Genomic DNA, 24,530 nt, shown 5'->3' with positions numbered 1-24,530 from the left:
CTGAACTGGCTTGGGATAATTCACACCTCTTTAACCTGGAGTTACCTCTCTCTCTGCATCTTTGATGATTTGATTGCCTGCAGGTGCTCGCATTCCGGGGCATCTCTGACTGTGTCTATATAAACATTTCTGGAACAAGCCTTTCCATTCACCTGAAGAAGGAGCCGTGCTCCGAAAGCTCGTGTTTGAAACAAACCTGTTGGACTTTAACCTGGTGTTGTAAGACTTCTTACTGTGCTCACCCCAGTCCAACGCCGGCATCTCCACATCAAGGATGTTTGAGGTGAGGGATGCCGTTAGTGTCCCTGCTGATTTTATCTGCAGGAAGTGCAGCCAGCTCCAGCTCCAACAAGACCGAGTTATGGTACTGGAGCTGGAGTTGGGTGAACTTCGGATCATTCGGGAGGCAGAGGGGGTCATAGATAGGAGCTTCAGGGAAGTTGTTACACCAAAGACTGGACATAGATGGGTAACTGTCAGAGGGACTGGGGAGAAGCTGTCAGTGCAGGGACCCCCTGCGGTCGTTCCCCTGAGTAACAAGTATACCGTTTTGGATACTTGTGGGGGGGGGGAAGACTTACCAGGTATAAGCCCTGGGGTACGGGCCTCTGGCACGGAGTCTGTCCCTGTTGCTCAGAAGGGAAGGGGTAGAGGAGCAGAGCATTAGTAATTGGATACTCACTAGTCAGGGGCACAGACAGGAGATTTTGTGGGAGCGAGAGACTCACGTTTGGTATGTTGCCTCCCAGGTGCAAGGGTACGTGATGTCTCAGATCGTGTTTTCCGGGTCCTTAAGGGGGAGGGGGAGCAGCCCCAAGTCGTAGTCCACATTGGCACTGACGGCATAGGTAGGAAAGGGGACAAGTATGTCAGGCAGGCCTTTAGGGAGCTAGGATGGAAGCTCAGAGCGAGAACAAAGAGAGTTGCTATCTCTGGGTTGTTGCCCGTGCCACGTGATACAGAGACGAGGAATAGGGAGAGAGAGCAATTAAACACGTGGCTACAGGGATGGTGCAGGCGGGAGGGATTCAGATTTCTGGATAACTGGGGCTCTTTCTGGGGAAGGTGGGAACTCTAAAGACAGGATGGTCTGCATCTGAACCTGAGGGGCACCAATATCCTGGGGGGGGGAGAGAGATTTATTAGTGCTCTTTGTGGGGGGGGGGGGTTAAACTAATTCAGCAGGGACATGGGAACCTGGATTGTAGTTTTGAAGTACGGGGGATTGAGAGTATAGAGGTCAGGAGCACAAATTTTACTTTGCATGAGGGTGCGAGTGTTCAGGGAGGTGGTTTGAAGTGTGTCTACTTCAATGCCAGGAGTATACGAAATAAGGTAGGGGAACTGGCAGCATGGGTTGGTACCTGGGACTTCGATGTTGTGGCCATTTCAGAGACATGGATAGAGCAGGGACAGGAATGGTTGTTGCAGGTTCCGGGGTTTAGGTGTTTTAGTAAGCTTAGAGAAGGGGGCAAAAGAGGGGGAGGTGTGGTGCTGTTAGTCAAGGACAGTATTACGGTGGCGGAAAGGATGCCAGATGGGGACTCTTCTTCCGAGGTAGTATGGGCTGAGGTTAGAAACTTGAAAGGAGAGGTCACCCTGTTGGGAGTTTCCTATAGGCCACCTAATAGTTCTCCGGATGTAGAGGAAAGGATGGCGAAGATGATTCTGGAAAAGAGCGAAAGTACCAGGGTAGTTGTTATGGGAGACTTTAACTTTCCAAATATTGACTGGAAAATATATAGTTCGAGTACATTAGATGGGTCGTTCTTTGTACAATGTGTGCAGGAGGGTTTCCTAACACAATATGTTGACAGGCCAACAAGAGGCGAGGCCACATTGGATTTGGTTTTGGGTAATGAACCATGCCAGGTGTTAGATCTGGAGGTAGGTGAGCACTTTGGAGACAGTGACCACAATTCGGTGACCTTTACGTTAGTGATGGAAAGGGATAAGTATACCCCGCAGGGCAAGAGTTATAGCTGGGGGAAGGGCAATTATGATGCCATTATACATGACTTAGGATGTGTAGGTGGAGAAGTAGGCTGCAAGGGTTGGGCACACTGGACATGTAGAGCTTGTTCAAGGAACAGCTATTGCGTTCTTGATAAGTACGTACCAGTCAGGCAGGGAGGAAGGGGTCGAGCGATGGAACCGTGGTTTACCAAAGAAGTGGAATCTCTTGTTAAGAAGAAGAAGGAGGCCTATGTGAAGATGAGGCGTGAAGTCTCAGTTGGGGCACTTGATAGTTACAAGGAAGCGATGAAGGATCTAAAGAGAGAGCTAAGACGAGCAAGGAGGGGACATGAGAAGTCTTTGGCAGGTAGGATCAAGGAAAACCCAAAAGCATTCTATAGGTATGTCAGGAATAAAAGAATGACTAGGGTAAGAGTAGGGCCAGTCAAGTACAGTGGTGGGAAGTTGTGTGTGGAGGCTGAGGAGATCAGCGAGATACTAAATGAATACTTTTCGTCAGTATTCACTTAGGAAAAAGATAATGTTGTGGAGGAGAATGCTGAGACCCAGGCTATTAGAATAGATGACATTGAGTTGCATAGTGAAGAAGCGTTGGCAATTCTGGACAAGGTGAAAATAGATAAGTCCCCGGGGCCTGATGGAATTTATCCTAGGATTCTCTGGGAAGCCAGGGAAGAGATTGCTGAGCCTTTGGCTTTGATTTTTATGTCATCAATTCCTACATGAATAGTGGCAGAGGACTGGAGGATAGCAAATGTGGTCCCTTTGTTCAAGAAGGGGAGTAGAGATAACCCCGGTAACTATAGGCCGGTGAGCCTCACGTCTGTTGTGGGTAAAGTCTTGGAGAGGATTATAAGAGATACGATTTATAATTTCTAGATAGGAATAATATGATTAGGGATAGTCAGCATGGTTTTGTGAAGGGTAGGTCATGCCTCTCAAACCTTATCGAGTTATTTGAGAAGGTGACTGAACAGGTAGACGAGGGTAGAGCAGTTGATGTGGTGTATATGGATTTTAGTAAAGCGTTTGATAAGGTTCCCCACGGTCGGTTATTGCAGAAAATACGGAGGCTGGGGATGGAGGGTGATTTAGAGATGTGGATCAGAAATTGGCTAGTTGAAAGAAGGCAGAGGGTGGTGGTTGATGGGAAATGTTCAGAATGGAGTTCAGTTACGAGTGTCGTACCACAAGGATCTGTTCTGGGGCCGTTGCTGTTTGTCATTTTTATCAATGACCTAGAGGAGGGCGCAGAAGGTTGGGTGAGTAAATTTGCAGACGACACTAAAGTCGGTGGAGTTGTAGACAGTGCGGAAGGATGTTGCAGGTTACAGAGGGACATAGATAAGCTGCAGAGCTGGGCTGAGAGGTGGCAAATGGAGTTTAATGTAGAGAAGTGTGAGGTGATTCACTTTGGAAAGAATAACAGGAATGCGGACTATTTCACTAATGGTAAAATACTTGGTAGTGTGGATGAGCAGAGGGATCTCCGTTTCAATGTACATAGATCCCTGAAAGTTGCCACCCAGGTTGATAGGGTTGTGAAGAAGGCCTATGGTGTGTTGGCCTTTATTGGTAGAGGGATTGAGTTCCGGAGCCATGAGGTCATGTTGCAGCTGTACAAAACTCTGGTACGGCCGCATTTGGAGTATTGCGTACAGTTCTGGTCGCCTCATTATAGGAAGGACGTGGAAGCTTTGGAACGGGTGCAGAGGAGATTTACCAGGATGTTGCCTGATATGGAGAGAAACTCTTATGAGGAAAGGCTGATGGACTTGAGGTTAATTTCGTTAGAGAGAAGAAGGTTAAGAGGTGACTTAATAGAGGCATACAAAATGATCAGAGAGTTAGATAGGGTGGACAGTGAGAGCTTTCTCCCACGGATGGAGGTGGCTAGCACGAGGGGACATAGCCTTAAATTGAGGGGTAATAGATATAGGACAGAGGTCAGAGGTAGGTTTTCGCAAAGAGTAGTGAGGCAGTGGAATGCCCTACCTGCAACAGTAGTGAACTCGCCAACATTGAGGGCATTTAAAAGTTTATTGGGTAAGCATATGGATGATAATGGCATAGTATAAGTTAGATGGCCTTTAGTTTTTGACTTCCCATGTCGGTGCAACATCGTGGGCCGAAGGGCCTGTACTGCGCTGTATCGTTCTATGTCCTATGTTCTCTGTACACAGACATTCACACACTCACACACACACATACACACACACACACATATACACACTCACACATACGCACACACACACACACATACACGTATTGACATGCACACACAAACACACACAAATGTACACACACATATACATACACTCACACACAAACATACGCACACAAACACACACACATACACACACACTCACAGAGACACACATACATACATTCACACAGACATACACATGCGTGCGCACACACAGACACATACACACACTCACCCACACATACACACAAACATACACGCACACACACATACACAGACTCACACACACACATACACATACACACAAACATGCACATACTCACACACACTCACACACACATATACACACTCACACAAACTCATACACACACACACACACGCTCTCACACACATTCACACAGCACACACATACACACACGCACACGCACGGACACAGACTCATGCAGACACTCTCACACACACTCACACACACTCTCACTCATACAAACACACAGACCCACACACAGACACACACTCAGACAGACACACCCAGACACTCACACATACACACTCACACACATATACACACACTCACACACACATACACACAAAAGCATACACATACACGCATACACCCACACAAGCATACCCACACAAACACGCATGCATGTCTACACACACACATGCATGCATACGCACACATATTCACACACACTGACACACACACACATATTGGACGGACACATAACTGGCTAGTTGACAGAAGTCAGAGAGTAGCAAAGGAAGGGTGTTTTTTCTGAATGGAGGGCTGTGACTAGTGGTGTTCCGCAGCGATCAGTGCTGGGACCTTTGCTGTTCGTGGTATATTTAAATGATTTGGAGGAAATGTAACTGGTCTGATTAGTAAGTTTGCAGACGACACAACGGTTGGTGGAATTCTGGACAGCGATGAGGACTGTCATTGGATTCAGCAGGATTTCGATCATTTGAAGATTTGGGCGGAGTGATGGCAGATAGAGTTTAATCCGTACAAATGTGAGGTCATGCATTTTAGAAGGTCTAATACAGGGGAGGCAATATACAGTGGATGGTAGAACACTCAAGAGTATTGACAGTCATAGAGATCTTGGTATACTTGTCCACAGGTCACTGAAAGGGACAACGCATCCGGAGAAGGTCGTCAAGAAGGCTTACGGGATGCTTGCCTTCATTGGCCGGGGCATTGAGTATACACATTGGAAAATCATGATGCAACTGTAGAGAACATTAGCTAGGCCACACTTGGAGTATAGTGTTCAATTCTGGACGCCACTACCTGAAGAATGTGAAGGCTTTAGAGAGGGTGCAAAAGAGATTTACCAGCATGTTGCCTGGTATGGAGGGCATTAGCTGTGAGGAGAGGTTGATTAAACTTGGTTTGTTCTCACTGGAACGAAGGGGGTTGAGAGGCGACCTGACAGAGGTCTACAAAATTATCAGGGGCATTGACAGAGTCGATAGGCAGACACATTTTCCCAGGGTGGAGGGGTCAATTACTAGGGGGCGTGGGTTTAAGATGTGAGGGGCAAGGTTTAGAGGAGATGCACGAGGCAAGTTTTTTCCACAGACGGTCGTGGGTGCCTGGAACTCGTTGCCTGAGGAGGTAGTGAAAGCTGGGGACGATAGTGACGTTTAAGGGGCATCTTGACAAATACATGAATAGGATGGGAATAGAGGGATGCAGACCCCGGCAGTGCAGAAGATTTTAGTTTGGACGGGCAGCATGGTCGGCGCAGGCTTCGATGGCCGAAGGGTCTGTTCCTGTGCTGCACTTTTCTTTGTTCTTTGAATGGCCTCCTTCTGTACTGTAAATTCTTGGATATGTCTATGGTATATAGATAGGTCAGAGACTTAGGCACAGAAATGGCAGACTGAGATTAATCAGACAAATGCAAGGTGATGCATTTTGGATGATTAAATCTAGTTATAAGTTATATTCTAAATGGCAGCACTCTTAGGAACATTAACATACAGAGGGATCTGGGTGTGCCAGTCTACAGTTCCCTAAAAGTGGCCACACATGTGGCCAAGGTGACTAAGAATTGTATATGGCATGTTTGCTTTTATCAGCTCGGGCATTGAGTACAAGAGTTGGAAAATCATGTTGCAGCTGTATAAAACGTTGATCAGGCCGCATTTGGAGTATGGTGTGCAGTCTGGTCACCAGATTGTCAGAAGCAAGTGGACGCTTTGGACAGAGTGCAAAGAAGGTTCACCAGAATATTTCCTGGTCTAGAGCGTATAGGCCATCAGGAGAGGTTGAATAAACTAGGATTGTTTTCACTGGAAAGACGGACGCTGAAGGGACATCTGATAGAGGTCTACAGAATTCTGAGAGGCATAGACAGGGTGGGTAGTTAGAGGCTTTTTCCAAGGGTGTAAGTGTCAATTACAAGGGAGCACAGGTTCAAGGTGACAGGGGGACAGTTAGGGAAGAGGCGTGGGGTACCTTCTTCACAAAGAGAGTGGTGGTTGCCTGGAAAGCGCTGCCAGAGGATGTGGTGGAAGCCAGCACATTAGCAACATTAAAGAGGTATCTGGATGGATACATGAATAGGGAGGAAATAGAAGCTACGGACCGAGTAGAGGCAGAAGATGTTTTTTCTAGTTCGGGCATCATGATCGGCACAGGCTTTGAGGGCCGAGGGCCCTGTTCCTGTGGTGCAATTTTCGTTTTTCATTGTTCTTCTACGCATGTGACGACACACTGGGTGAGCGTACTGTCAGTCCCACCCCCATGACATGGGTGAATTAACCACAAATTCTTATTAATTTATGGAGATTCTGGCCCGATATGCAGACATCAGATTTATAAGTAAAAACGTAAACAAACTTTGTATTGATAACAAGAGGAAAAGGTGAGTCAATGGAGTAATATCAGAACAATGATCTAACAATCTACCTCATCTCAAAATCCACCCTCCACCCAGACATACATAATAATAGTAATAATCTTTATTGTCACAAGTGGGCTTATATGAACGCTGCAATGAAGGTACAGTGAAAAACCCCTAGTCGCCACATTCCGGCGCCTGTTCGGGAACTGGAATGGGATTGTCCGTTTGAGAAACGTTTTTGTCTGATCACGTGGCTTCAGTGATGACATTGTGTGGGTGGAGCTGGGCTTTGGATGTGTGAGTTTTTACTTTCGGTCTGAGTTTTGGAGGTGGTTTGAACCGCACAGGTTGAAAGACGTGTTTCTCTGTCTTCATTTTAAAAGTTATTTCCAACTACTTCATAACTCAAAAGAGATAATTGATTTCTGGAAGGAATTTAAACCTGCTGTTTGAGAAGGTGAAACGAGTATCAATAACAAGTCCGATACCAGTAAGATTGACGTGTGCTGGGCCACACCCTTGAAAAGGGGTTTCTGCTTTTTCTTGGATTTTGTTATTGAATTAGAACAGTTAAGGGGAATTCATTAAGGGTTATACATAGATTACTGTAGCTGTGTGGGGTCTTTATGTTTGTAGTTGATAACAATTCTTACTGTGTGTGTTTATAAATTTGTTAACTAAATTTATAGAATAAAGCTTGTTTTTTTATTAAAAGCGCCGAGAACACTGTTGAATAACACCTGAAAGGCAGTCTCTTGTGCTCATCGTAAACAAAATAAAATAACAGTTGTAGGTCAGGAAAACTCCATGATATACTTTTGGAGTTTTCGAACCCCTGGGACATACCGGCACACAGAGGGGGAATTCAGAACGTCCAATTCACCAAAGAGCGTGTCTTTCAGAATTTGTGGGTGGAAACCGGAGCACCCGGAGGAAACCACGTAGACACAGAGCGAACATGCCAACTCCGCGCAGACAGTGACTTCAGCCAGGAATCCAACCTGGGACCTCAGCGCTGTGAAGCAACAGTGCGAACCACTGTGCCATTGGGTCGCCCCCAAGACTTACACGACAGGAATGGGGGGGGGGGGAGGGAGGTTTAAACTGCGAAAGAATTAATTCTTATGAAATTGTTCTTTGCTGCCGATGTGGCTCTTTCTAGCCATCGATCTCCAATTCATGTATCGAATCAGAAACTGGAGTTGAGAGAAAACTCTCTAAATCAACAGGCTGAGAGAGTGATTCAAAGCTGACTCGTGCCTGGATCTCTTCACAGCGCACACCCAAAACAATATGGCACTCTTCACAAGAACCGTTTTCCTTCTGGAACATTCTGTCTGGCTACACCAATCACTATCCTCAAAATAAAATTATACATTTCGAATTGACTGCTTGCCAAGTCTATCAATTGATGATCACCTGTTTTGCAACAGGACCTCAAGGGGATGTTGTGGATTGAACCATCACGACTGGGTTCCATCTCTGACTAAAATCTGCAGCTAAACAGAAATTTCAGATGTCGCAGCAATGGTGTGGCAGCTTAACCAGAAGACAGGCAGCAGGTAGGAGATAGAAATGAGAACCCAGGACGTAGCAAAAGGGTTTTACAACTGTATCTTAGAACACAAAACACACAATCACACTGACATCACCCAAAAATTCTCAAAAACACACTCATGGACACACACATATACACACACACACATACACACACACACACACACACAAGTTGACTCTCACAATGATGCTCAAAACACACCCACACGCACGCATACAGACAAAAAAACAAACACAAACTGACATTCGCACTCTTGCATGCTCACACACACACCAACATTCAGACAGAAACACACTGATCGACCATCAATTCAGTCGAGACATGAGTAGAAGTAAACTGTGGCTTTAATCAACTTAGAACAGTGCCTGCCTGCGACTGCTCCAATACTGAGATCCACCTACAGGTCGACTGCTCTTCATACCTCCCTTCAAGGGGAGGACTCATGGGTGGAGCAAATACATGCTCCAACATTTTCCCCTTGGATAATGCCATACAATGGCACATAGTAGAAGCCCACAAGGTCAACAGCATCGCACAGATACAAATACAAGGGCAACAGGACAGATACAAATACAATGGTGCATTATTGTTATTATGCATTCACCACATTCACCCCCTGTTACAAAATGAAGCCCGGCGGGAGTGACGGGTTAATAAGTTGAGCCGGTCTGGCGGACGGATTCTGCACTGTGTTCGCTGAAGCTCTGGGGTTGTTGCTGGCCCGGGTGTCCGTGCTGGCATCGGTAATGAGGGCGCCGGTGCGTGCACAGACGTGGACTCTGGAAGCGTCTCTTCTGTAGCTTCATTACTGTGGATTGGTGAAGGGAGGGGGAGGGAGTGGCGGGTGGGACGGAGCGCATGAGCCATATAGGGGTGGGGGCGATGGTCATGTAGGTTGGCCGGATATTGAGTGGAATGGAGGTGGTGGTGGAACTGGCGGGCGCCAGGTCCCGGAGAGAGACCATATCCTGTCGGCCATCGGGGTGTTCGATATACAAACACAAAGTGACATTTGTACATGTCAGGCAGGCAGTGTTCTAAGTTCGGTGTTGGAGTGTAGGAGCTGGACCCTCTCTATCAGGGGGTCGGACTTATGGCTCCTGACGTGCTTTCTGAGTAGGACCGGCCCTGGTGTCTTCAGCCAGGATGGAAGCGAGGCCCCTGAGGTTGATCTGCTAGGGAAAACCAATAGGCGGTCATGACGGGTCTCGTTTGTGGCCGTGCAACGTAGGGACCTAATAGAGTGGAGTGCATCGGGGAGGACCTCCTGCCAGTGGGAAACTGGGAGATTCCTGGACCGCAGGGTCAGTAGGACAGTCATCCAGACCATCGCGTTCTCCCTCTCCACCTGCCCGTTCCCCCGGGGTTATAACTGGTAGTGCTGTTCGAGGCGATGCCCTGACTGAGCAGGTACTGATGCAGATCGTCGGTCATGAAAGACGAGCCCCGTCGTGGACATAATTGGAGAAACCAAACAGGGTGAAGACACTATGTAGGGCTTTAATGACGATGGACGTGGTTATGTCGGGGCAAGGCATGGCAAAGGGGAAGTGGGAGAACTCATCAGTAATATTGAGGAAATATGTATTGCGGTTATTGGAGGGGAGGGGAACTTTCAAATCAATACTGAGGCGGTCAAAGGACCAGGAAGCCTTATTTGGTCGATGGAAGTGCGGTTTACACTCCGCACAGATCTGTCAGTCCCTGGTCATGGCCCTGACCTCCTCGGTGGAGCAGGGCAGGTTGCGGGCCTTGATGTAGTGGAGAAGCCTGGTAACCCCCGGGTGGCAGAGGTAATCGTAGATAGCCCAGAGTCGGTCATCTTGCGCGCTGACGCATGTGCCGCGGAACAGGGCATCTGGGGGCTCGTTGAGCTTCCCAGGACGAAATACTACGTCGTAATTATCAGTGGAGAGTTTGATCCTCCACCTCAAGATCTTATCATTCTTGATTTTGCCCCGCTGCGTATTGTCGAACTTGAAGGCTATTAATCGTTGGTCGGTGATGAGGGTAAACCTCCTACCCGCAAGGTATTGCCTCCAATGCCGTATGGCTTCCACGATGGCTGGGGCCTCCTTCTCGACTGAGGAGTGGTGAATTTCGGAGGTGGTGAGGGTACGTGTGAAAAACGCTACCGGCCTGCCTGCTTGATTGAGGATAGCGGTGAGAGCAACCTCTGATGCGTCGCTCTCTGCCTGAAAGGGGATGGTCTCGTCCACCGCTCGCATCGCGGCTTTAGCGATGTCCGCCTTGATGCGGCTGAAGGCCTGGCAGGCCTCGGCCGCCAGTGGGAAGATAGTGGCCTTGATTAGTGGGCAGCCTTTGTCCGCATAGTTGAGGACCCACTGGGCATATTATGAAAAGAACCCGAGGCACGTCTTCAGTGCCTTGGTGCAGTGGGGAAGGGAAAATTGCAGGAGGGGGCGCTCATAGTCATGGTCGGTCCTAGAACCCCGTAGCCGAGGGTGGCTTGTCTGGTAGTGCAGCAAACGCATTTCTCCTTGTTGTGCGTGAGGTTTAGGGTTTGGGTGGTTTGGTGAAATCTGTGGAGGTTGGCGTCGTGGTCCTACTGATCATGGTCACAGATGGTGACATTGTCCAAGCACGGAAATGTGGCCCGCAGCCTGTACTGGTCCACCATTCGGTCCATTGCTCTTTGGAACACCGAGACCCCGTTCGTGACGCGAAAGGGGACCCGGAGGAAATGGAAAAGGCGGCCGTCTGCCTCAAAAGCCGTGTAGTGGCGGTCCTCCGGGCGGATTGGGAGCTGGATGTATGCAGAATTCAGATCCACCGTAGAGAACACCTGGAAGTGTGCGATCTGATTCACCATGTCTGCAATCCAGGGAAGTGGGTACGCATCGAGTTGTGTGAACCTGTTTATGGGTTGTCTGTAATCTACACCCATCCGGTACTTTTGCCCGGTCTTGACGACCACCACCTGAGCTCTCCAGGGGCTATTGCTGGCCTCGATGACTCCCTCCCGGAAGAGTCGCTGGACCTTCGTCCTGGTAAAAGTTCTGTCCTGTATGCTATACATCCTGCTTCTGGTGGTGACTGGTTTGCAGTCAGCAGTGAGGTTTGCGAAGAGTGGGTGAGGTTCGACTTTTAAGGTTGCAGGGCTGCATATGGTGAGTGGGGGTATGGGCCCCCCGATCTTCAGGGTTAGGCTCCTAAGGTTGCCTTGGAAATCTAGTCCCAATAGGAGAGGAGCGCTGAGTTCTGATAGTATATATAATTTAAAATTGGCGTACCTGACGCCCTGTATTACTAGGGTTGCGGTAGTGCACATTTGGATTTGCACCGAGTGCGACCCAGAGGCAAGGGAGATGGTTTTGTGCGGTGGGACAATTGTGAGCGAGCAGCGACTTACCATATCCGGGTGAAAGAAGCTCTCTGTGCTCCCGGAGTGGAAAGGTGTTTCGGGCCCATTTACCCGGACGGTCATCATGGAGCTCAGGAGGTGCTTGGGTCACGACTGGTCCAGGGTGGCCACACTGAGTTGCGGATATTCGACTACCAGGAGAGTTGGATTCTGACATTTCAGCTTCTTATCAACTGTCTTGGAGAGGGCCCTGGTTCACTATCTAAGTGGAGTTTGCGTTTTCCCATTTTCCCACGTCGGCGTGGGATTCATCCCCACAACTCAAAGATGTGTTGTTAGGTGAATTGACCACGCTAAAGTGACCTTAATTGGAAAATAAAAATAATTAGCTACTCAAAATTTGACAGGAAAAACTGTCCTGGACAGGGAGAGCGACCTGGCACCCTCACAGCTCCGGGGTCCCAGGTTCGATTCCCGGCTGGATCACTGTCTGTGCGGAGTCTGCACGTCCTCCCCGTGTGTGCATGGGTTTCCTCCGGGTGCTCCGGTTTCCTCCCACAGTCCAAAGATGTGCGGGTTAGGTGGATTGGCCATGCTAAATTGTCCTTAGTGTCCTAAAAAATAAAGTTAATATGGGGGGGGGGGGTGGGGTTACTTGTATAGGGTGGATAACTTTGGCTTGAGTAGGGTGATCATTGCTCGGCACAACATCGAGGGCCGAAGGGCCTGTTCTGTGCTGTACTGTTCTATGTTCTAATTCATAGGGACGACTTTCCAGGGGAGCGAGGTGCCCTGTCCCACCTCAATCTGTCATCCAACTGCCCCCGTCCCCTTAGCAGCAGTGGGCTGGGGTGAGGAATCGGCCCTAGCCTGGGCAGCGCGATTATTGACAAACAGGCAGAGATCACTCAGGAGTGTGGGCCGTGCATTCTCGGAGCGAGTGGCCGTTATATTCTGGCTCAATAAAGGACAGGACGGCACGTTTCCGATGGAGGAACAGACGCAGTGGGTCTGAGTCGGAGAGTCACCATTCAATCGCCAAACTAGTCTGGGAAACACCCAGACGAACACACTGACAATTGGAACTGAATCACTGAATGGTCACATTTACAGAGGCAACGATGTTAATTCCTGATTATTTTGCTGTCAGTCTGGATTCAATAAAATCCGAGATGGATTTGCAGGTATCATATTATTTAATAATAACTAACTTTCAAGGCTGACTCAATCCATAGGACCTGCAGAACACACATACTGTCTCCTGAGAGCCCAGGATACAGAGAACCTCAGGACAAAGGAACACTGGAGATATACTTCAAATTACATCAAGATTCGCATACAAACTTCCCATTGGTCATTTTACACACCTCCTGACCTGGTCACATATCCTAATTGGCTCACTTATCCTGGGCCTCTTGTTACCCAGCATCCTTTTCACTATTCTCTCCACGAGGCAAAGCTCCCCTCCCCCTTCCTAGCCATGCTGTGCTCATCCCTTTGTTCTCTGTCTGTGAACACATTACCCTCAGAGTCCTACTGTCCATCATATTCGTTTGTTCTCTTCCTCAGCTACACCCCAGAGTGCAGTGGAACCACCCAGAGAAACACACTGACAATTGGAACTGAATCACTGAATGGTCACAGCCGTGAGGGATGTCACTGAAAACACGTGAGATTTAGAGATGGGACTGATGGTGTTTAAGTGGACGGTATCCTTTCTGTTATTGTTAGTTGATGAATGCGATCAACACAGTTCAGTGTTTGGAAAGAGGTCCCCTCATCAAAATAATATTTTCCGTCACTGAATTCAATGTCGTAATCTCTTTGTTCATATGTTTAAAAATAGATTGAAGGATTTTGCAACCTCAATATCCCTGAGGTGGTTCCACAGGGTATAATTTAAAGACTTTGAGAATTTATAACCTCAGAGTTCAAACAGAAAAACTGTCAGCAGCACGAAGGGACACATCACTTCACACTGAACATGCTTTATCCAATTTATATTGCTGAGAAAATATTCTACCCAATCCTTGCTATTGTTGGAGTACCAGGTAAGTGCCTATCACCAATGAAGTTGTGGAAATATTCGTGTGAGCAGCTCTCTGATTTTAAACAGTTTAATGCTGATATCGTGCTCACTGTTATACAGACACCTGATCAACGATGTCATCGCCTTCCTGTTGGGGGCCAATCTAACTCAGTACCTTGTCCTCCTGCCCACATGTCTGTCCTTGGCCTGCTGCAGTGAAGCCCAACGTGAGCTGGAGGAGCAGCATCTAATTTTCCAATGAGGCACGTTACAGGCCTCAGGACTCAACGCTGAGTTCAAAAACTTTAGATTGGGATCATTCTCCTCCATCTTATCGCCCTTGTTTTTTTTATATCCAGTTTTTAAATCTATTGCAATGGGTCCGAATCTGGAGACGGTATACTCTTGACAACGGAATCCTGGGGACATCCACTGCGGGAGGGAATATTACTGAGAAGAGATTGCTGTGGATTGTTTCCAAACGAGGCGAGGGTGTATTCCCGGGAATACTGAGGTCTGGGGATGCTCAGAACATGACAATGGAGTGCTCCTGGAACAGGGTGCCTTATGAATGAGTGAACCTGGGAAAAGTGTGTCCTGTGTATCTTCTGGGGACTAGACAGGCTCTATTAGTCCCATCATTATAAACTGGGTAGGTCATTCATCTGTTTTCTATTTCCATTGATCATGGCGCATTCCAATAATCCACGAGTGGTGCCCAAATCCATCAGGAGCCCAGTCCATGGAACCGGTGCAATCCGGGGTGTGGTCCAATAATTGGGAATGAGGAAGGGTGAAAACATCTGGCATATTTCTATCCTGCTTCTGAAACCTGTCCAGTCTAAATTAATCCTTAATTCAATGGCAAATGTAACACCTCCCAAAGATACTTGAATCATGACCATTTTCCCACACTGCCAAAAAACTGGCATGGCTGCAATTCGCAGTTCACTCCCTCCTCCTTCTAAAACACTTAATTCACATTAGCTACTTCCCTCTCTGCAATTCTAATCTCTGTACCCAGTCCTCTACTAGCAACCCCGTCCCACTGTCCAGGTTAATTATGCTCAGCTCCTGTTGTTCCTGTCGATTCAGGAACAGAGAATGTTTAATCCGTCATTTTCACGCTCTTCCTCCTTCTCTCTGTGACAGTTAATTTACTGGGAATTACGATTCTGTGTTTGGGAAAGTGTGGCCTCGCTACCTGCACCACTCGCTACATGGTGGCCATGGCAACAGCAGATCTGCTATTTATCATCACGCACCCGATACTGACATTCATCAATCGTTATTATTTCCCCTCGAGTTTCCTGTCCATGACCTCTGTGTGTCGTGTTAACAATGTCCTGCTGTCTACATCCAGAGACTGTTCTGTTTGGTTCACCCTCACTTTCTCCTTTGATCGATTTGTGGCCATTCGCTGCCAGAAACTGAAAACTAAATATTGCACCGGGAAAACTGCGGCTGTGGTTCTGTCAACAAGCACCCTCCAACTCTGTGTAAAAAACATCCCCATGTACTTTATATATGAACCTGGATTTATAATCGAAAATGTCCAGTGGGGTTGTTGGACAAAGAGAAGCTTTATCATTGACCCCGGGTGGGTTGTATTTAACTGGTTTGATCAGATTTTAACTCCATTGATCCCATTCTTCTCAATCCTATTGATCAACGCTCTGACTGTCAGACATATTTTACTCACCAGTCAAGTCAGGAAGGCACTGAGGACTCAGAGTCTGGGAGAGAATCGCAATGACCCAGAGATGGAGAGCAGAAGGAAGTCAATGATTTTACTCTGCAGCATCTCTGGAGCTTTCATTCTCCTCTGGACCGTGTATGTTATAAAGTTTTTCTACTTGTATTTAAGTGGATTAAAATACCTCACCGAACCTCAATATAGTTTGCAACAAGTTGGATATATGCTGCAGAGTATAAATTGCTGCACAAACACATTTATTTACACGGTGACTCAGTCCAGGTTCAGGGAGCAGATCAAGATCATGGTGAAATATCCGGTTGCATCAATTATTAAACTAATGAATAAACAAACCAGACTGACAACCCCTCAACCAATCAGGGCTCCGTTTTCAGACTGACAGCAACTCCATCCAATCACGGAGCTGTACCGCATGCGACACAGACATCTCAACTAATCATAGAGCTTAATCTGTGACAGGAAAACGCCCCAACCTACGAGGGAGCTTGAACCCGATAATCATTCAATCCTATTGGACAGGAATGTTGAGCCTGTGAGATGACAGTTTCCGTGTAACTTTGTAACGTCAAGTTATCCGACAGAATACCTTTGCCAACATTTTCAGCACTTCCAAAATCTCAGACACATTGCTGTCTGTATTGTATGAATCCAGCTGTGAAATAGCTGCACATTTTAAACTTCCAGTTTCTAACTTCCCATCATTTATAAAGAAAACGGTTCGACCTTTTTAAATAAAAAGTGCTTCAAATTATATTTTCCGGCACTGAAACACATCCACCACTTCTGTCAATTCACAAAACATTAATATCTCTGAAAACTTTGTTGATTCCAGCTGCGCTGCTTACAATGTACCTTCTGTTTTCTACCATTGGCAAATAAGGACGTGTAGCATTACATCAAATTGTATCTAAAACGTTTATATGTTTGTGCGTAAGTATGTCTCTGAGGGTGCATTGTGTGTGCACAATGTGTGTTCGTCTGCATGCGTGTCCGTGTGTGCGTTCGTGTGAGTGTATTTGTGTGATTGTGTGTGTTTGTGTGTGTGCATGTGTGGGTGTATGTATGTGTGTGTGTTTAAACTTGTGTGTGTGTGTTGGCGTGTTTGTGTGCATGTCTCTTGAGTATGTATGCATGCATGTTTGCTGTGAGTGTGTTTGTGCCTGTTTATGCATGTCTGTGTGAGAGTGTCTGTCGGAGTGACTGTGTTTGAGTGCGTGTGCGAGTGTTTGCTGTGTGTGTTTGGGTGTGCGTGTGGTTTTGTGTGTGCGTGCATACATCTGTGAGTATGTGAGTGTTCATCACTTGTGTGTCATTGTCTTTGTGTGCATTTGTGTTTGTGTGTGTGTGAAAGCGCGTTTGCATGACTGTGTGTGTGAGTGTGTCTGTGTGTGATTTTTGTGTTCGTGTCCATGTTTGTGTGTGTGTGTATGTCTTTGTGTGTGCGTGCATGTGCGTTTGTGTACATGTTTGTGTGAATGTGTTTGTGTGTGTGCATGGTTGTGTGTGCGAGTGACTGTGTTTTTGTGCGTGTGATTGTGTTTGTCTGCGCGTGTGTATGTGCTAGCATCTGTGTGAACATGTTTGCACGTCTGTGTGTGAGTTACATGCGTTTGCGTCAGAGTACATGATTGTATGCGTCTATGCATGTGTCTGTGTGTGTGTACGTGTGTGCATGCATTTGTTCGTGCTTGTGTTTGTGTGTATGTACGTAATTTTGTGTGTGCATTTGCGTGCGTATGTATGAGTGTGTTTGTATGTGTGTATGAGTGATGTGTTTGGAAGTGTGTTTGTGTGCGTGTGTGTGTTTATCTGTATGAATGTGTGTGTGAGCATGCTTGCACGTCTGGGTGTTTTGTGGTCATCCAAAATGGCCGCCATCAAAGGGTAATAGGAGTTGTGGACAAGCTGGTACACAGACAGTGCACAGCCCCTGTGTATTGAGCAAAGGAGATCCAGACCGAACTGAAAACTGCACCTGCTCAAGGTCAATCACCGATTTCCCCATGACAAGACTCAAATCAAGGAATAGCAACAGCAGCAGACTCCCCGGCGCCACCTTCCTTTATTTGGAAATACATGCACACTTGTGTCATGAGAATGTCGCTTTAAGAAAGTGTTGGCTGCTCATATTACTGCAGTTATGTCAGAGAGTGGGTGGAGCTGGGCGCTCTCTCAGCTCTTTACTTTCGTTATAGGCTGTCTGCTGCAGGGTGTGCTTTAATTTCGTTTTCAGTGTTGGAGCTGAAGCCAGACAGAGCTGGTGTACTGTTGACCTCTCTGCCATGAAAAGACTATCTCTTGAACATTTGGTGAATTCAGTATTATAAATGATTTGAGGCGTGAACGTAAACCTGACGTGGGAAAAAGATAAAGAAAGAGAGTTTGAACTTCAGAAAATGGCCATGAAACATGACGGTCAGTTAAAATTGGCAGACGTAAAGAGAAATATATGTTTCGATAATAATGATGAGGATAGTGAGAAAGAGCGTCAAATTCGAAGGCTTGGTGAAGATCTATGTAAATAAGTGCAAGTATTGCCAAGGTTTGACGAGAAGGTGGTGGAAGCCTTTTTCATTTCATTTGAGAGTTCGCTAAACAAATGAAATGACCAGAGGACATGTGGGAATTACTGATTCAAACAAAGCTGGTAGGCAAAGCTAGTGACGTGTTTGAATCACTACCGGTGGAGGTATCTGGGACGTATGAGGAGGTGAAAAAAATCTATCTTAGGTGAAAAGGGACTGGTGCCTGAAGCCTACAGACAAAGGTTTAGAAATTTAAGGAAATTATTTGATCAAACATACATGGGGTTTGAAAGGCTCAAACAGAGTAATTTTGATAGGTGGACAAGGGCTTTGAAAAAAGACCAAATGTAAGACGCTCTCAGATAAATTATACTTTTAGAGGAGTTTAAAAATTAAATTCCTGATGTTGTGAGAACTCATGTGGAAGAGCAGAGGACTGAAACTGCGAGGTTAGCAGCAGAAGTGGCAGATGATTATGAATTAGTTCATCAATCAAAGCTTGGTTTCCGACATCAGTTTCAGCCGGTGAGGGATAGAAACTGGAGACATGAGAAATACTCAAGTGGTAAAGGTAAATGTGATCTGATCGGAGATAATAAGGAGAGTGCCCCTCAGATTAAAAACGAAATCCAGGAGGGTGGAAAAGAAATAAAAAGTTTCAAATGTTTTCACTGCAATAAACTAGGCCATGTAAAGTCACAGTGTTGGTGGTTGAAGAAAAGCATTGGGAAGGCTGATGTGGTAAAACAGGATAAGCCAGTGGGATTTGTTAAAATGGTAAAGGAGAGCCCAAGTGAACAAAGGAGATGCAAAAGAGTGTACAGCCAAATCAAGAGAGGGTTGATAAGAACGTGTCAGATCTCTTTAAATAATTTACTTCTGTGGGCAAAGTTTACTAACCAAAAAAAACCCACGGTCGTTGGGAAACGGGAGCAGGGGCCTGTCGTAAAGGTGAGTGAGTGCCTTTAAATTTGCTTACCTTTCAGCGGGAGCAGGGTTTGAGGGAATATCAGGTTTAATCTAGAGGTGATGTCAGCGAAGGCAGTACAATGCTCCTCCTGCAGCATGTTTGAGGTGAGGGACGCCGTCAGTGTCCCTGCTGATTTCATCTGTGGGAAATGCACCCAACTCCAGCTCCTCAAAAACCGTGTTAGGGAGCTGGAGCTGGATGAACTTCGGATCATTTGGGAGGCAGAGGGGGTCATAGATAGAAGCTTCAGGGAGGTAGTTACGCCAAAGAATAAAGATAGATGGGTGACGGTGAGAGGGGCTGGGGGTAAGCAGTCAGTACAGGGATCCCCTGTGGTCGTTCTCCTTAGTAACAGGTATACCGGTTTGGATACTGTGTTGGGGGGGGGGGGACGACTTACCAGGGGTCAGCCATGGGGTACTGGTCTCTGGCACAGAGTCTGTCCCTTTTGCTCAAAAGGGAAGGGGGGAAAGGAGTAGAACATTAGTTATTGGAGACTCCATACTAAGGGGGATAGATAGGAGATTCTGTGGGAACGAGAGAGACTCGCGGTTGGTGTGTTGCCTCCCAGGAGCCAGGGTCCGCGATGTCTCAGATTGTGTTTTCGGGATCCTTAACGGGGACGGGAAGCAGCCCCAAGTCATGGTCCACATAGGTACCGACGACATAGGTAGGAAAAGGGATAGGGATGTAAATCAGGAATTCAGGGAGCTAGGGTGGAAACTTAGAGCTAGAACAAACAGTTATTATCTCTGGGTTGTTACCCGTGCCACGTGCTAGCGAGTCGAGGAATAGGGAGAGGGAGCAGTTGAACACGTGGCTGCAGGGATGGTGCAGGAGGGAGCGTTTCAGATTCCTGGATAATTGGGGTTCATTCTGGGGTAGGTGGGACCTCTACAAACGGGATGGTCTTCACCTGGACCAGAGGGGTACTAATATCGTCGGGGGGAGGTTTGCTAATGCTCTTCGGGAGGGTTTAAGGTAGTTCAGCAGGGGATTGGGAACCTGAATTGTTGCTCCAGTACACAAGAATTGAGAAGTGTGAGATCGTGAGTAAGGTTTCAAAGTTGCAGGAGTGCACCGGCAGGAAGGAAGGTGGTGAAGGTGGTCTAAAGTGCGCCTACTTCAATGCCAGGAGCATCCAGAATAAGGTGGGTGAGCTTGCGGCATTGGTTAGTACCTTGGACTTCGATGTTGTGGCCATTTCGGAGACATGGATAGAGCAGGGCGAGGAATGGTTGTGACGGGGTTTAGATATTTCAGTAAGTTCAGGGAAGGTGGTAAGAGAGGGGGAGGGGTGGCATTGTTAGTCAAGGGCAGTATTAAGGTGGTTGAGAGGACATTTGATGAGGACTCGAATACTGAGGTAGTATGGGCTGGGTTAAGAAACAGGAAAGGAGAGGTCACCCTGTTGGGGCTTTTCTATAGGCCTCCGAAAAGTTCCAGAGATGTAGAGGAAAGGATTGCAAAGGTGATTCTGGATAGGAGCGAAAATAATAGGGTAGTTGTTATGGGGGACTTTAACTTTCCAAATATTGACTGGAAACACTATAGTTTGAGTACTTTAGATGGATCCGTTTTTGTCCAGTGTGTGCAGGAGGGTTTCCTGATGCAGTATGTAGATTGGCCAACAAGAGGCGAGGCCGTATTGGATTTGGTACTGGGTAATGAACCAGGACAGGTGTTAGACTTGGAGGTAGGTAAGCATTTTGGTGATAGTGACCACAATTCAATTACGTTTACTTTAGCGATGGAAACGGATAGGTATAAACCACAGGGCAAGAGTTATTGCTGGGGGAAAGGCAATTATGATGCGATGAGGCAAGACTTCGGATGCATCGCCTGGAGATGAAAACTGTAGGGGATGGACACAATGGAAATGGGGAGCATGTTCAAGGAACAACTACTGCGTGTCCTTGATAAGTATGTACCTGTTAGGCAGGGAGGAAGTGGTCGAGTGAGGGAACCATGGGTTACTAAAGCAGTTGAAACACTTGTCAAGAGGAAGAAGGAGGCTTATGTGAAGATGAAACGTGATGGTTCAGTTGGGTCGCTTGAGAGTTACAAGTTAGCTAGGAGGGCTCGAAAGAGAGAGCTAAGAAGAGCCAAGCGAGGACCTGAGAAGTCTTTGGCAGGTAGGATCAGGGATAACCCTTAAGATTTCTATAGGTATGTCAGGAATAAAAGAATGACTAAGGTAAAATTAGGGCCAGTCTAGGACAGTAGTGGGAAGTTGTGCGTAGAGTCTGAGGAGATAGGAGAGGTTCTAAATGAATATTTTTCGTCAGTATTCACACAGGAAAAATACAAAGTTGTCGAGGAGAATACTGAGATGCAGGCTACTAGACTAGAAGGGCTTGAGTTTCATAAGGAGGAGGTGTTAGCGATTCTGGAAAGTGTGAAAATAGATAAGTCCCCTGGGCCGGATGGGATTTATCCTTGGATCCTCTGGGAAGATAGGGAGGAGATTGCTGAGCCATTGGCTTTGATCTTTAAGTCATCTTTGTCTACATGAATAGTGCCAGAGGACTGGAGGATAGCAAATATTGTCCCCTTGTACAAAAAGGGGGGTAGAGATAACCCCGGTAACTATAGATCAGTGAGCCTCACTTCTGTTGTGGGAAAAGTCTTGGAAAGGTTTATAAGAGATAGGATGTATAATAATCTGGAAAGGAATAATTTGATGAGAGATAGTCAACATGGTTTTGTGAAGGGTAGGTCGTGCCTCACAAACCTCATTGAGTTCTTCGAGAAGGTGACCAAACAGGTGGATGAGGGTAAAGCAGTTGATGTGTTGTATATGGATTTCAGTAAAGCGTTTGATAAGGTTCCCCACGCTAGGCTATTGTAGAAAATACAGAGGCATGGGATTCAGGGTGATTCAGCAGTTTGGATCAGAAATTGGCTAGCTGACAGAAGACAAAGAGTGGTGGTTGATGGGAAATGCTCTGACTGGTGTCCAGTTACTAGTGGTGTGCCACAACGATCTGTTTTGGGGCCGTTGCTGTTTGTCATTTTTATAAATGACCTGGAGGAGGGCGTAGAAGGAAGGGTGAGTAAATTTGCAGATGACACTAAAGCCGGTGGAGTTGTGGACAGTGCAGAAGGATGTTACAAGTTACTGAGGGACATAGATAAGCTGCAGAGCTGGGCTGACAGGTGGCAAATGGAGTTTAATGCAGAAAAGTGTGAGGTGATTCATTTTGGAAGGAATAACAGAAAGGCAGAGTACTGGGTTAATGGTAAGATTCTTGGTAGTGTGGACGAGCAGAGAGATCTCGGTGTCCATGTCCATAGATCCCTGAAAGTTGCCACCCAGGTTGAGAGGGTTGTTAAGAATGTGTGTTAGCTTTTATTGGTAGAGGAATTGAGTTTCGGACCCATGAGGTCATGTTGCAATTGTACAAAACTCTGGTGCGGCCGCATTTGGAGTATTGTGTGCAGTTCTGGTGGCCACATTATAGGAAGGATGTGGAAGCATTGGAAAGGGTACAGAGGAGATTTACAACAATGTTGCCTCGCATGGAGGGAAGATCATATGAGGAAAGGCTGAAGGACTTGAGGGAGTTTTCGTTAGAGAGAAGAAGGTTAAGAGGGGACTTAATTGAGCCATACAAGATGATCAGAGGATTAGATAGGGTGGACATCGAGAGCATTTTTACTCGGATGGTGATGTCCAGCACGAGGGGACATAGCTTTAAATTGAGACGAGATAGATCTAGGACAGATGTCAGAGGTAGGTTCTTTACTCAGAGAGTAGTAAGGGCGTGGAATGCCCTGCCTGCAACAGTAGTGGACTCGCCAACACTAAACGCATTCAAATGGTCATTGGACAGGCATATGGACGATAAGGGAATAGTGAAGAGGGACTTTAGGAGGGTTTCAGAGGACGGTGCAACATTGTGGGCCGAAGGGCCTGTACTGCGCTGTAATATTTTATGTTCTATGTTCTATGTCTATACGGGAGCTAGTCAATCTTTAATGGTAGGAGATGAGGAGTTATGTAGTTTGGGAAGAATGTTGCCAGAAAATGTGGTAATATGTGGAATTCAGGGTGAGATGAGTAGTGTTCCATTATATAAGGTAAGGTTGGAAAGACCAGTGAAGAGTGGTGAAGTGGTAGTAGGAGTGATAGAAAAACTATCTTGTCCAGGAATGCAGTTTATCTTGGGCAATAATATAGCTGGATCGCAGGCGGGAGTGATGCCTACTGTGGTTGATAAGCCAGTGGAAAATGACACAATTCAAGTGTTGAAGGACGAATATCCTGGGATTTTTCCGGATTGTGTTGCAAAGTCACAGGTTAAGGCAAGAGAAGAAATCGAAGAGTGGAGTTGAAGTGCAATTATGAGAAACGATTTTTGATCATGTGGTTGGAAAAGAACAAGAACAGGTGGAGGTTGAGGCGGATATTTTTAGTTCAGGAAAATTGGCGAAATTACAACAGAAAGATATAGAAATAAAACCAATGTATCAGAAAGCATCACGGAAGAGGAATTCGAGTGTATACCAGAGTGTTATCATCGTAAAATACTGTCTTGATGAGAAAATGGGAACCTTTACATTTGCAGGCGGATGAAAAGTGGGCAGAAGTTCATCAAGTCGTATTGCCGGTAGGGTATAGAAAGAAGGTGTTGCGAGTTGCACATGAGGTACCAGTGGGAGGTTATTTGAGAAGAAGGAAAACCATCTAAAATACAAAAATATTTTTATTGGCCTATTCGTCAATCATGTCACACACGTCAAGTGATAGGGAAACCTCAAGCAGTGATAAAACCAGCGCCCTTAATAACCATTCCAGCATTTGTGGAACCTTTTACAAGGGCCCTAATTGATTGCGTACGACCGCTTCCGAAAACGAAAAGTGGTAATCAATATCTTTTGACTGTAATTTATGTGTCTACGAGGTTTCCAGAGGCCATTCCAGTACGTAATATTACAGTTAATAAGATTGTGGACGAGTTACTAAAATTCGTTATGAGATATGGACTACCCACAGAAAGACAATCGGATCAAGGATCAAATTGTACCTCAAGGTTATTCAAAGAAGTTATGGATAGTTTTGGAATAAAACTAATTAAATCACCTGCATACCATCCAGAATCGCAGGGAGCGTTGGAAAGGTGGCATTTGACATTAAAGACAATGTTGAGGGCTTATTATAGGGGCTGGTTTAGCTCACTGGGCTAAATCGCAGACTTTTAAAGCAGACCAAGCAGACCAGCAGCACGGTTCGATTGCCGGAACAGCCTTCCCGGACAGGCACCGGAAAGTGGCGACTAGGGGCTTGTCACAGTAACTTCATTGAAGCCTACTCTTCACAATAAGCGATTTTTATTTCATTTCATTTCATTATTGTCAAGATTGT

Source organism: Scyliorhinus canicula, chromosome 20 (assembly GCF_902713615.1).
Source record: "Scyliorhinus canicula chromosome 20, sScyCan1.1, whole genome shotgun sequence".
NCBI lineage: Eukaryota > Metazoa > Chordata > Chondrichthyes > Carcharhiniformes > Scyliorhinidae > Scyliorhinus > Scyliorhinus canicula.
This window is presented reverse-complemented; position numbering follows the sequence as displayed.